Source organism: Antechinus flavipes, chromosome 3, assembly GCF_016432865.1.
Source record: "Antechinus flavipes isolate AdamAnt ecotype Samford, QLD, Australia chromosome 3, AdamAnt_v2, whole genome shotgun sequence".
Taxonomy (NCBI): Eukaryota; Metazoa; Chordata; class Mammalia; order Dasyuromorphia; family Dasyuridae; genus Antechinus; species Antechinus flavipes.
Window position 1 is genome coordinate 164,367,855 of NC_067400.1, and position 14,389 is coordinate 164,382,243.

Sequence of the window (14,389 nt, forward strand, 5' to 3'; positions counted from 1 at the left end):
TCTAATCTTGTCTACATTGGTTTTGTTTGTAGAAAAACTTTTTAACATAATTACAATTATGCATTTTTCACTTCATAATGTACTCTAGTTCTTCTTTTGCCACAAATGCCTTCCTTCTCCATAGATCTGACAGGGAGACAATCCTTTGTTCCTCTAATTATGTATAAATCACGAACCCATTCTGACCTTAGCTTCATATAGGGTGTTAGGTGTGAGTCAAGGCCTAGTTTCTGACATAATATTTTTTTTAATTTTCCTAGCAATTTTTGTCAAATGGCGAGTTCTTATCCCAGAAACTGAGGTCTTTGAGTTTATCAAATATTAGATTACTATAGTCATTGATTATTGTATCTTGTGAATCTAACCTATTCCACTGATCAACTACTCTATTTCTTATCCAATACCAAATGGTTTTGATGACTACTGCTTTATGATATAGTTTTAGGTCTTGTTCAGCTAAGCCAGCTTCATTTGAAATTTTTTCATTAATTCCCTTGAAATTCTTAAACATTTCTTCTTTCACATGATCTTTGTTATTATTTTTTTCTAGTAATTTCTTGGCAGTTTCATTGGTTTGGCACTGAATAAATTGATTAATTTAGATAGAATTGTTGTATTAGCTCAGCCTACCCATGAGCACTTGATATTCTTCCAATTGTTTAGATTTGATTTTATTTGTGAGGAAAGTGTTTTGTAAGTGTGTTCATATAGTAACTGACTTTTTGTGGCAGGTAGATTGTCAAATATTTAATATTATCTATTGTTATTCAAAATGGGATTTCTTTTTGTATCTCTTGCTGCTGAATTTTGTTGGTAATAAATAGAAATGTTGATGATTTATGTGAATTTATTTTGTACCCTGCAACTTTGCTAAAGTTGCTACTTATTTCTAATAGGTTTTCAGTTGATTCTCTAGGATTCCCTAAGTATACCATCATATCATCTGCAAAGCGTGACAATTGCCTACTTTAATTCCTTTAGTTTTTTTTCCTTCTCTTATTGCTAAAGCTAATATTTCTGTTTTTTTTTATTTTTAAAGCTTTTTATTTTCAAAACATATGCACAGATAATTGACAACATTGACCCTTTCATAGTCTTATGTTTCAGCTTTTCTCTTCTTTCCCCCCACCCTCTTCTCTATATGGCAAGCAATCCAATATATGTTAAACATGTTAAAATATATGTTAAATCCAATATGTATAAACATATTTATACAATTCTCTTGCTGCACAAGAAAAATCAAATCAAAAAAAGAAACTAAATGAGTAAGAAAACAATGCAAGTGAAGAACAACAAAAAAGAGTGAGAATGATAGGTTGTACTCCACATTCAATTCCCATAGTCCTCTCTCTGGGGGTAGATAGTTCTTTTCATCACAAGATCATTGGAATTGGCATAAGTCATCTCATTGTTGGAAAGAGTCATGTTCATCAGAATTGATCATCATAAAATATTGTTGTTTATATGTACAGTGATCTCCTCTTCTGCTCATTTCAATTAGCATCAGTTCATATAAGTCTCTCCAGGTCTCTCTAAAATCATCCTCTGATCATTTCTTATAGAACAATAATATTTCATAACATTCACATACCATAACTTATTCAGCCCATTCAATGGATGGGCATTCACTCAGTTTCCAGTTTCTTGCCAATACAAAAAATGCTGCTACAAACATTTTTGTACATGTGGGTCTCTTTCCCTTCTTTAAGATCTCTTTGAGATATAGACTCAATAGAAACACTGCTGGATCAAAGGAAATGCACAGTTTGATAACTTTTTGAATATAGTTCCAAATTACTCTCCAGAATGGCTGGATCCGTTCAGTTCTACCAACTGTGTTTCAGTTTTCCCACATCCCCTCCAGCTTTCATCATTATCTTTTCCTGTCATCTTAGCCAATCTGAGTGGTGTGTAATAGTATCTCAGAGTTATCTTAATCTGCATTTCTCTGATCAATAGTGATTTAGAGCACCTTCTCATATGATTACAAATGGTTTTAATTTCTTCATCTAAAAATTATCTATTCACATCATTTGACCATTTATCAATTGGAGGATGGCTTGAATGCTTATAAATTTCTATATATATTTTAGATATGAGGCCTTTATCAGAACCTTTGAATGTAAAAATATTTTCCAGTTTATCTCTTCCCTTCTGATCTTGTCTGCATTAGTATTGTTTGTACAAAACCTTTTTAACTTAATATTATCAAAATTATCTATCTGATGTTCAATTATGAGTTCCAGTTCTTCTCTGGAAACAAATCCCTTCCTTCTCCACAGATCTGAGAGATAAACTATTCGGTGCTCTTCTAATTTGCTAATTTCACTCTTTATGTCTAAATCATAAACCCATTTAGATCTTATCGTGGTATGTGATGTTAGATGTGAGTCAATGCCTAGTTTCTGCCTTACTAATTTTCATTTTTCCCAGCAGTTTTTGTCAAATTGTGAGTTCTTATCCCAAAAGCTGGGGACTTTGGCTTTGTCAAACACTAGATTGCTATAATTATTGACTATTTTGTCCTGTGATCATTATCTATTCCACTGATCAATTATTCTATTTCTTAGCCAGTAGCAAATGGTTTTGATGACCACTGCTTTATAATAATTTTAGGTCTGGCACAGCTATGCCACCTTCATTAGCATTTTTTCATTGATTGGCTTGAAATTCTTGACGTTTTATTTTTGCAGATGAACTTTGTTTTTATTTTCTCTAGATCTGTCAAATAATTTCTTGTGAGTTTGATTGGTATGGCACTGAATAAATAGATTAATTTAGATAGTATTGTCATTTTTATTATATTCATTCAGTTTACCTATGAGCACTTGATATTTTTCCAATTGATTAGATTTGATTATTTGTGTAAAAAGTGGTTTGTAGTTATGTTCATATAGTTCCTGACTTTGCCTTGGCAGATAGACACCCAAATATATATATATATATATATATATTATATATATATATATATATATATATATATATATATATATATATAATCAACAGTTATTTTAAATGGGATTTCTCTTTGTATCTCTTACCATTGGACTTCATGGGTGATATGTGAAAATACTGATGGTTTCTGTGGATTTATTTTGTATCCTGCAACTTTGCTAAAGATGTGAATTGTTTCTAGAAGTCTTTTAGCTGATTCTCTAGAGTTATCTAAGTATACCATCATATCATCTGCAAAGAATGATAATTTGGTTTCATAATTATCTATTTTAATTCATTTCATCTCTTTTTCTTCTCTTATTGTCAAAGCTAACATTACTAATACAATATTGAATAGTAATAACGATAGTGGGAAACCTTTTTTCACCCCTGATCTTATTGGGAATGATTTTAGTTTATCCCCATTACATCTGATGCTTGTTGATGGTTTAATAGATGTTACTGATCATTTTATGGAAAACTCCATTTATTCCTATAATCTCTAGTGTTGGGTGTTGGATTTTGTCAAATGTTTTTTTCTGCATCTATTGAGATAATAATGATTTCTGCTAGTTTGATTATTGATATTGTCAATTATGCTAGTAGTTTTTCTAATATTAAACTAGCCTGGTATAAACATTAAACATTCCTGGTATAAATCCTACTTGGTCATAGTATATTATCTTGGTGATAACTTGTGTAGTTGCTTTGTTAATATTTTATTTAAGATTTTTGCATCAATATTCATTAGGAAATTGGTCTCAATGTTTTCTTTATGCTGGCCCTCCCTAATTTAGGTATCAGGACCATATCTCTGTCATAAAAGGAATTTGGTGGGATGCCTATCCCTACTTTTCCAAATATTTTGTATAGTATTGGAATTCATTGCTTTTCAAATGTTTGGTAGAATTCACTTGTAAATCCATGTGGCTTTAGAGATATTTTCTTAGGGAGCTCATTAATAGCTTGTTCAATTTATTTTCTGAAATGGGACTATTCAAGTAATTTATTTCCTCTTCTATTAATCAGAGTAATCAATATTTCTTTAAGTGTTCATCCATTTCACTTAGATTATCAGATTTATTGGCTTACAGTTGAACAAAATTGCTGCTCATTATTGCTTCAAATTCTTCTTTATTCATGGAAAGTTCACCTTTTTCATTTTAGATACTAGCAATTTGATTTTCTTCTTTCCATTTTCTAATCAAATTACTTAAAGGTTTATCTATTTGGTTAGATTTTTCATAAAAGAAACTCTTAGTTATATTTATTAGTTTAATAATTTTCTTACCTTTAATTTCATTAATCTTTCCTTTTATTTTCAGTATTTCAAATTTGTTATTTAATTGCTTATTTTAATTATTTTTTAATTGTTATTTACATGGGGTTTGGGGGGTATGGAGAACTTATAGAATAATTTGTAGTTATCCAGAATGCATATTAGAATGATATGGAAGAATGGGAGGTCATATACATAAGTAAGAATCCAGAATCTCATGGCCTCAGTTCCTATCTGATATATGATAATTATGACCTCCACAATCGGGCAAGTCATTCTCCTGTTTGGGACTCTACTTCCTTATCTATTATTAAAAGACAGAGTTACACTAATAGGTTTTTATCATTTTTCCAGATATCTATGATCTCACGACCCCAAACAAATGGAGATTTATAAAGCACTGATTTATTTAATTATGACTCTGATTAAGAGCATATTAATTATCACCAACTACAAATATAAATTCAACTATTGAGTTGGAGAATGTGGAGAAAAGAAGTTGGTAGAAAAGAATAAGAAGAAAGGAAAAAAAATAAAAGTAAATACTGCAGCACTGTTTATTTTTCTTCTAGAATTTGATAGATGGCCCAGTGGAGAATATAGAATCTTTAGTCAGGAAGACCTGAGTTCAAATTCTATCCCAGATACTTAACAGCTGGATGAGTCAATTAACTTGTTTCTCTCAGTTTTCTCAGCTGTATAATGGGGATCATATTAGCACTTACCTTCAATTGATGTTGTGAAGATCAACTGATAAATTGGTAAAATGATAAACATAATGTCTGGCACACAATAGAGACTTAATTAATGCTTATTTCCTTGTTTCCCTTAGTGAAAAATGAGAAGGGGGAAAGAAAACAAGAGAAAAGGATATATGCATCTTCTGAGATCTAAGATCTTCAGTGGAAGGAACTTTTAAAGGGAATCTTTAATGAAATAATTTGCTTCATGAAGAGTAAAGATTTTTGTCTAGCTAGAAACTGCATGTTAGAATAACTTCACCCTTGGTAAGCAATTCATTTAGGTTAACCCAAACAATCTCTTTATAGTAATGTAAATCCATGAAAGAGACTTGCTGAACTTCAGAGCAGCAAAGTAACTTATTTATCTTAGTAAGATGAAAAACAATGAAGAACAATTGTGGGGGTGGGGAACAGATGTGGAAATTGGAGGGGGGAAGAGGGAAGTGTGACAGTTCCTAAGGCAAACAAATCTTATTCTTTTCAGGACTCAAATCTTGGCATCATCTTTATTTCCTCTTCTCTAAAACTCATATGCAATGAATTGTCAAGTTCTGTCAAATCCACCCCCAATTGGTAGGTATAAGGAAGAGAATCGGAAACTCAAAATTTTAAAAAACAAATGTAAAAAATGTCTTAAATGTGACTGGGGGGAAATAAAAATATTTAAAATGATTTTTAAAAAAGTTCCAGGATCAATGTTCTAAGAGGCATGAGTAGAATTTTCATGTTTGCATTTTATCAAAAATGTAAGAAAATAATAAAAGTATATCTAATTAAAAATGCAAACATTAGATATAGACCAGGTAGAATATTTTACCACATTTGTATCTTGAATCACTGATCTTCAAGAATTTCTGCTGGTGTTCTTGATGTTTTTAATCCAGGAAAAATAATGTTGTAAAAGACCAGAAAAAGTGCTTTGAAAAAGAGTCTCACTTATTGTATTCATCATTCAGAAAAATGGAAATAATGAATTATTATGTTGATTTGACTGATTATGATAAAATTAATGTGAATCCAAGCAGACATATCAACTTAGACCGTCAAGTTTAATTCGAAACGAATTTATATTTAAGTAGTTGCCTTTAAAATCACATTCTCATTTGTAGGTATTCATTAATAACATTATTTTAAACAGCATTTGGCAGTTATAATCTGTTTGCACATTCTGCTGTAAATAATATGGAATAAAAACAATGCAATGGCTCATAAAACACACACACACACACACATACACATATATAACTTCTTATTTCCATCTTTCTTCACTTTTTCTCCCAATGGCCACCATCCAATTTTATGCTTTTATCATTGCTTGTGTACATTATTGTAATAGTCTCCAAACTGTCTCTCCCTCTAGCAATTCTCTTTTATCATCAAGAAAAATTTAATTTAAAAAAATCTTCCACTAAGCTGCCAAAAGAATCATTCTAATACAACTATCTGATCTTGCCACTCTGCTACTTAAAAACATTCAGTAGCCTTCATTGTCTTTAATAGAGTTTCTATGTAATTTAAGATATCCATCTATTCATACTTAAGTTAGTTTATAATTGATTTGTGTGTAACAGCCAAAGTCATGCTATAAATTCCGTTCAATAAGTCATCAGTGTATAATATATTCTCAGGGAAAAAAACAACTTTAGATATGACTATATGAGGACAAGGGTATAGGAAAGACTGTGTATGTATATATATATATTTAGTTGAGTTGAAGTAGCTATGTAGCATATTGTGATAAATGAAGGCAGAAAGATACATAGGAACAAAATGCAAAGAGAAAAATGAAATAGGAAAAGAGAAAGCAATGAAAACAAGTATATTTTGTTCATACAAAATTAATATGAAGAAATAGTGAAAATTGTATTGTTTTGAGGTGAGAAATATATGAAATATAAAAATAAAAATAAAAAAATGTTTCATAAACATTTAATGATTTTTGAGCTAGAGACTGTGAGATGTAAAGATGCATACAACAGAATTACACTGATAGAGGACCATATATGGATTGAGATTTGGTAGAGTGGGAGAGGTGAGGGAGACTCTTGAAGGGGTAAGTGAGATGAGGAGTTGGATAGTGGAGGGAAAAAGTAAGGAAAGGAAGGATAAAATAAAAGACTGAGAAAGAAAATAGTGAGTAAAAATAAGGAGGGAAATTCAAAAGTAGTCATTTTACCTTTGAATGAGAATGGAATGTTTGCAGTAACTTTCTTTTTGTTGACAAAAATCCTGAAAATTCCAAGCATGCCCATCAATTAGGGAATGATTGAAAAAATTGTGGTGTATGGTTGTGCTGGAATTCTACTATGCTAGGGAAAATCATGAATTCAATGATTGTAGAAAGACATGGGAAGATTTGCACAAAATGCTGAAGAGTGAAGTAAGCAGAACCAAGAGAGCTTTGTATACACTAACAATGTAGCTTTAAGAACAATTTTGAACGAATAAGTCATCTTGACTATGATAAATACCAAAATTAACTACAAGGAAAACTTGAAGGAAAAACTATTTGCATCTAGAGAAAGAACTGATTAATAGAAGTATATATAGAATAATTTTACATGCACATATGTGTGTATGTATACTTATATGTTAATTGTGTGTATGTGTATGTGTGTAAGTGAAAAATGACAGTATCTATGTAGAGGTTATCAAATCTAAAAAATTGGAAAATTTTCTCATTATTTTTGTTTTTATACATGTAGGTTCTTTTTAAAAAATATTTTATTAAAGCTTTTTTAAAATTTACACAGCATATGCATGAGTAATCTTTCAACATTAACCTTTGCAAAACCTTTTATTCCAAATTTTCCCTTCCTCCTCCCCCACTCCCCTAGATGGCATGTAGTCCAATATATTTTAAATATGTTAAAATACTTTGATCCAGCAGTGTTTCTACTGGGCTTATATCCCAAAGAAATACTAAAGAAGGGAAAGGGACCTGTATGTGCCAAAATGTTTGTAGCAGCCCTGTTTGTAGTGGCTAGAAACTGGAAAATGAATGGATGCCCACCAATTGGAGAATGGTTGGGTAAATTGTGGTATATGAATGTTATGGAATATTATTGTTCTGTAAGAAATGACCAGCAGGATGAATACAGAGAGGACTGGTGAGACTTACATGAACTGATGCTAAGTGAAATGAGCAGAACCAGGAGATCATTATACACTTCAACAACGATATTGTATGAGGACATATTTTGATGGAAGTGGATTTCTTTGACAAAGAGACCTGAGTTTCAATTGATAAATGACGGACAGAAGCAGCTACACCCAAAGAAAGAACACTGGGAAACGAATGAGAACTATCTGCATTTTTGTTTTTCTTCCCAGGTTATTTATACCTTCTGAATCCAATTCTCCCTATGCAACAAGAGAACTGTTCGGTTCTGCAAACATATATTGTATCTAGGATATACTGCAACATATCCAACATATAAAGGACTGCTTGCCATCTAGGGGAGGGGGTGGAGGGAGGGAGGGAAAAAAAAATCGGAACAGAAACGAGTGTCAATATAAAGTAATTATTAAATAAAAATTTAAAAAATATGTTAAAATATATGATAAATCCAATATATGTATACATATTTATACAGTTATCTTGCTGCACAAGAAAAATTGAATACAATAACAAAGAGTGAAAATGCTGTGTTGTGGTCCACACTCAGTTCCTATAGTCCTCTCTCTGGATATAGATGGCTCTCTCATTACTGAACAGTTGAAATTGGTTTGAATCATCTCATTGTTGAAGAGAGACAATCCTTCAAAATTGATCATTGTATAGTCTTCTTGTTGCCATGTATGGTGATCTCCTGGTTCTGCTCATTTCATATACCATCAATTCATGTAAGTCTCTCCAAACTTCTCTGAAATCATCCTGCTGGTCATTTATTACAGAATGATAACATTCATATACCATAATTTATTCAGCCATTCTCCAATTGATGGGCATCCATTCAGCTTCCATTTTCTAGCTACTATAAAAAGGGTTGCTACAAAAATTTTTGCACATTTTCCCTTCTTTAAGATATCTTTGAGATATAGGCTCAATAGAAAAACTACTGGATTAATGGGTATGAACAGTTTGATAACTTTTTTTTTGACATAGTTCCAAATTGCTCTCCAGAATGGCTGGATCCATTCACAGTTCCACCAACAATGTATTAGTGTCTCAGTTTTCCCTCTTCCCCTGCAACATTCATCATTATCTTTTCCTGTCATCTTAGCCAATCTGATAGGGGTGTCGTGGTATCTCAGAATTGTCTTAATTTGCATTTCTCTGATCAATAGTGATTTGGAGCACCTTTTCATATGGCTACAAATAGTTTCAATTTCTTCATCTGAAAATTGTCTGTCCATATCCTTTGAACATTTATCAATTGGAGAATGGCCTTTTACCTTTACTTTGTATGTATCACTTTGCTTTAAATGTGTTTCTTGTAAACAACATATTATAGGATTCTGGCTTTAAATCCATTCTGCTATCCACTTCCACCTTATGGGAGAGTTTACCCCATTCCCCCATTCACACTTATGGTTAGAACTACTAATTCTATATTTCCTGCCATCTTATTATTTTGTGGTTTGATTTATCTAGTTCTGAGAGAGCAAGATTAGGATCTTCCACTATCATAGTTTTGCTATCTATTTCTTCTTGTAACTCTCTTAACTCCTCTTTTAGGAATTTCTATGTTATACTATTTAGATAGTATATTTATTTATATTTAGTATTTTTATATTTAGCATTGATGTTGCTTCATTATCTATGGCACCCTTTAGCAAGATATAGTGTCCTTCCTTATCTTTTTTAATTAGATCAATTTTTGCTTTTGCTTGATCTGAGATAGGATGGCAATCCCTGCTTTTTTTACTTCACCTAAAGCATAATAGATTCTTCTCTAGCCTTTTATTTTTACTTGGTATTTATCACTCTGCTTTAAATGTGTTTCTTGTAAACAACATATTGTTGCATTCTGGCTTTTCATCCAGTCTGATATCTGTTTCCACTTTATGGGAGAGTTCAAACCATTCACATTTATGGTTAAAATTACTAATTCTGTATTTCTTGCTATCTTATCCCCAGATTATACTTTTATCTTTTATATTTTTTATATTTGCCTCCAGCAGCCCTCCTTCTTTAGAATTCCTCCCCCTTTAAAGTCCCTCTCCCTTTCTTATAACTTTCCCCTACTATTTCTGTATTCCCTTCTATCTAGCCTACACCTTTCCTTTTGGCCTTTCTCCTCCCACTTTTCAATAAGGTGAGAGAAGTTTTTCTCTAAACCAAATGTGTCTAATATTTTCTCTTTGAGTCAAATCTGATGAAAATAAGATTCACACAGCATTCATTCCCCTCCTTTCTTTCCTCTTCCTGAGATGTAATTTCCCTCATTTTACCTCCACTTTTCCCTTTTTCTGTTATAATCACCTTTCCATCTCTAGTTGCTTTTTTTATATTATAACAATAAAATTGAATTATACATGTACTCTCTATGTATACCTATAAGAGAAATACAGTTCTCAAGAGTTCTTTTTACCTTTTATGCTTTTCTCCTATATTTGGAGGTCAAATTTTTTGTTTAGCTCTGGACTTTTCATCAGAAATAAATGGAATTCACCTGTTTCATTGAATTCCCATCTTCTTCCCTGGGAGAACATGCTCAGATTAGTAGAGTAATTTATTCTTGGCTGCATTTCAAGTTCCTTTGCTTTTTGGAATAGCAGATTCCAGATCCTTTGACCCTTTAAGGTAGAAGCTGCTACATCCTGGGTGATCATTATTGCGTCTCCTCAGTATTTGAATTGTTTTAATTTGTAATATTTTTTCCTTAGTCTGATAGTTTTGAAATTGGAGTTTTAATTTTTGGATCTCTTTCTGAAGGTGTTCAGTAAATTCTGTCAATGATTATTTTACCTTCTGATTCTATGACATCAGGGCACTTCTCTTTGATGATTTCCTGAAAGTAGTGTCTAGGCTCTTTTTTTTTTTTTTGTCATGGTTTTCAGGCAGTCCAATCATCCTTAGATTTTCTCTCCTCAATCTATTTTCCATGTCAGTTTTTTCCCATGTAGGTACTTTACATTTTTTTCTATTTTTTTCTTTTTTCTTTTTGGTTTTGCTTGACTGATTCTTGATGTTTCATTGAGTCATTCATTTCCATTTGTTAAGTTCTGATTTTTAGTGAATGATTTTATTCATTTACTTTTTAAACTTCTTTTTGTATTTGTCCAATTGAGTTTTTAAATGAGTTGTTTTGTTCAATGGAATGTTTTTCCACTTCACAAATTCTGGTTTTCTGGGAGGTATTTACCTTTTCCATTTCACAAATTCTGTTTTGCAGGGAGTTGTTTTCTTTTTCCAGTTTTCCAAATCTATCTTTTAATTAGTTATATGACTTTCCCCACCCTCTTGCAAAATTTTCATTTCCTTTCCCCATTTTTCTTCTAGCTCTCTTTTTAATTTCTTCTAGGAGAGATTTGTGTGGACACCAATTTATATCATCCTTTGGGGCTTCATCTGGAGACAATTTGCTTTTAGTCTCCTCTGGGTTTGAAATCTGTTTTTCCCTTTCACCATAAATGCTATCTATAGTTAGAGTTCTCTTTGCCATTTTACTCATTAAAAAAAAAAAAAGTTGGGATCTGCTTTTAGGGCAAAGGAGGTTTTCCAAGCTTTCTCTATAAGCAGCAGCAAAACAGTAGTGACTGTGTTAAGCCTGTGCTGACTCATTTCTGATGCTTGATGGGCATGGCCAGATTCCAGAAGACTCCAGCCTTTGGTGGTTCACTATTTACCTTTTGTGTTTGTTTTGGATGTTTTATAACTTCTCTGCTGATCTACTGGCTTGTAGCCAGCACTACTGTAGAAATCCTCCCCTTATATTCTTTACCATGTGGAGTATGCACTACCCCACGGAGTCTACACCCCATTCTGATTCTGCACAGTGTGTGCTGGCATCTGTGCTTGGCCTGTTTGTGTCTGGCCACCTCCCTCCATACCCAATCAAAATAGACCTTTTTTGGTGATCTTTGAAACTATCTTCTGCTGGTAATTTGTTGCATTCCCAATATTCATGGATTCTACCAATGCAGAACTAATTCAGAGGCTGAATTTGGTAGATAGCTGAGGATTGTGGGAGAAGTTCAGAAAGAAGTGTGTGTTCTCTCCACTATCTTGGATCCATTATCTTGGATCCACTCCTCTCATTAATTTTTTTAGTTGGAAAAGACCTCAGTCAATCACTTTTGTTACTTGAAACAGTCAAATTCCATATATGGTACCAAATATTTTTAAAAATACTAATGGAGTTCTAATATGCTTATAATTAAAATACACCTATTATAAAGTTATTAAATTTCACACTCTTGAAATTTAAAGGGATTTTATTATCTCTATTTAATGCATGTTTTCCTTTCATACTATGCATTCTAAAGAATGATCATTTTGCTTCATACTTTCAATGAGAGGGAACTCATTCCATAATAAAGTAGTTCATTAGGTAAGGACTTTGTGAATACAAATCAAAAGGCAGCATTATACAAATAATATCAATAACAATGATGATGATTGATAGTTAGCATTTATATAGTACTATAAAATTAGCAATGGTCTTTATATATGTAATTTGATCCTAATAAGTAGGTACTATAAATATCCCCCAAAAAATTTTTATAGGTAAGGAAACTGAGCATGAAAGAAGTTACATGCTTTGTCCATGGTTCAACATCTAATAATTTTCTAAAGTGGGAGTAGAGTTTAGGTCTTAATTATTCTAAATCCAGCTCTTTATTCATCAGTATCCTTATTTTAGACTCAGGAAAACCTAGCTTAAAATCCTGCCTCTGATACTTCCTAGATCAATATCTAGGCTAAATCATTTAACTTACTGAATCTCAGACAACTATGGAAAAAAAGAGCCCATTAGGTAGAGGAATTTTCCACACCAGTGAAATTAGAGATCTATAGCAATAATATTTATTAAGGTTCTATAAGAAATGGTACTAGATGCCAGGGCTACAAAGATACATATAATCTAAATTCTTGCCATTAGCTGTTAGAGCAATGTTTCAATCATAAGGAAATTCTCTTTCTATTCAAGTGAAATTTATTTCCTTGCAACCTCTGCCCATTGTTTTCTTTTAGAGCTACACAAAATAAACCTAATCTCTTGGATGCATAAGAATCTTTCAAATCTTAAAAAAAAAAAAAAAGCTATCTTCAAGTGCCCCTAGTATCCTTCCTCTTAATACTTCAATTAGCTTGTATCAACATTCCCAACATCATTATATGTGTATATTTTCTTGGGTAAAGATCAATGGTTTCTTAAACCCTTTCTCATTCTATTTTCCTTTCTTTGGATATGTTCTATTGTATTAGTAGAGGTAGAGACAAGATCTGCATCTAGATTTAATTAATATGGGGAAATAATGGAGAAGCAAATTCAATCTACCAGTGAAAATCAATACCATATCACTAAAGAACTAAGAAGATAAATGACTGCCAGTCATATCTGTGTCATTCGGAATTTGAACTCTTACCTTTCTCTCTTAAGTAATACTTTCTAACCACTAAACTACATTACCTCTGTCAATTTTCTTTCTAAAATGAAGTGCAGAAAATTTAAAACAAATGTGCTAGATTTGCTCCCGACATGATTGTGGGATGCCCAATAAAATTGTTTAATGAACATCAAACTGAGAACACAATGAGCTTACAATCTTGTCACTTGCAGTATAATATTGATAATTATAATATAATGAGTTTTCTTGTTAAAAGAAATGATTATTTGCCTATTCTGTCAATGCTAGATCAGTGTGTCTCAAAGAGGAGCTTAGGATTTATTAGAGAAGAAACTAGGAGAGCAAAAGAGAAATGAATCTCTGATTGGTGGTAGTATTGATAAATTGAATGACTTATGTATATGACACATATATTTTAGTGACAGAAAATAACCTAGAGGTAGTAATGGAATTAGAAACCAGGAAGGTATAGCTTCAATTCTCTGTTCAGATATACTAGCTGTGTGTATAAACATGAGAATGTAACAACTTCTTTGCCTCAGTTTCATTATCTGTAATTTCCATCTCACAGGATTTTTGGATGCATCAAATGAGAGGATATTTTGCAAGCTCTTTATTAACCTCAAAGAAGTATTTAAATATTGATTATAATTAGCATCATGATTAAGAATAAAAAGAAAAGGAAGAAATTACAACATAGTATATGTGTTTGAGGTGATAGGAGATGAACTTTTTCTGGTCTCAATAGTCTTTTTGAAGGGGATTGAGTGAAGATTAGTGTTGAAGTTACAGTTTTATCTTATCAAATGTTTGTGCCCATCCCTTCTAAGAACCTGACATTTCACTTCTTTAAAATATACTAAAATGATTCAGGGATAATTTGCCACCCTGAGTGAAAACAGATTTTGTAACA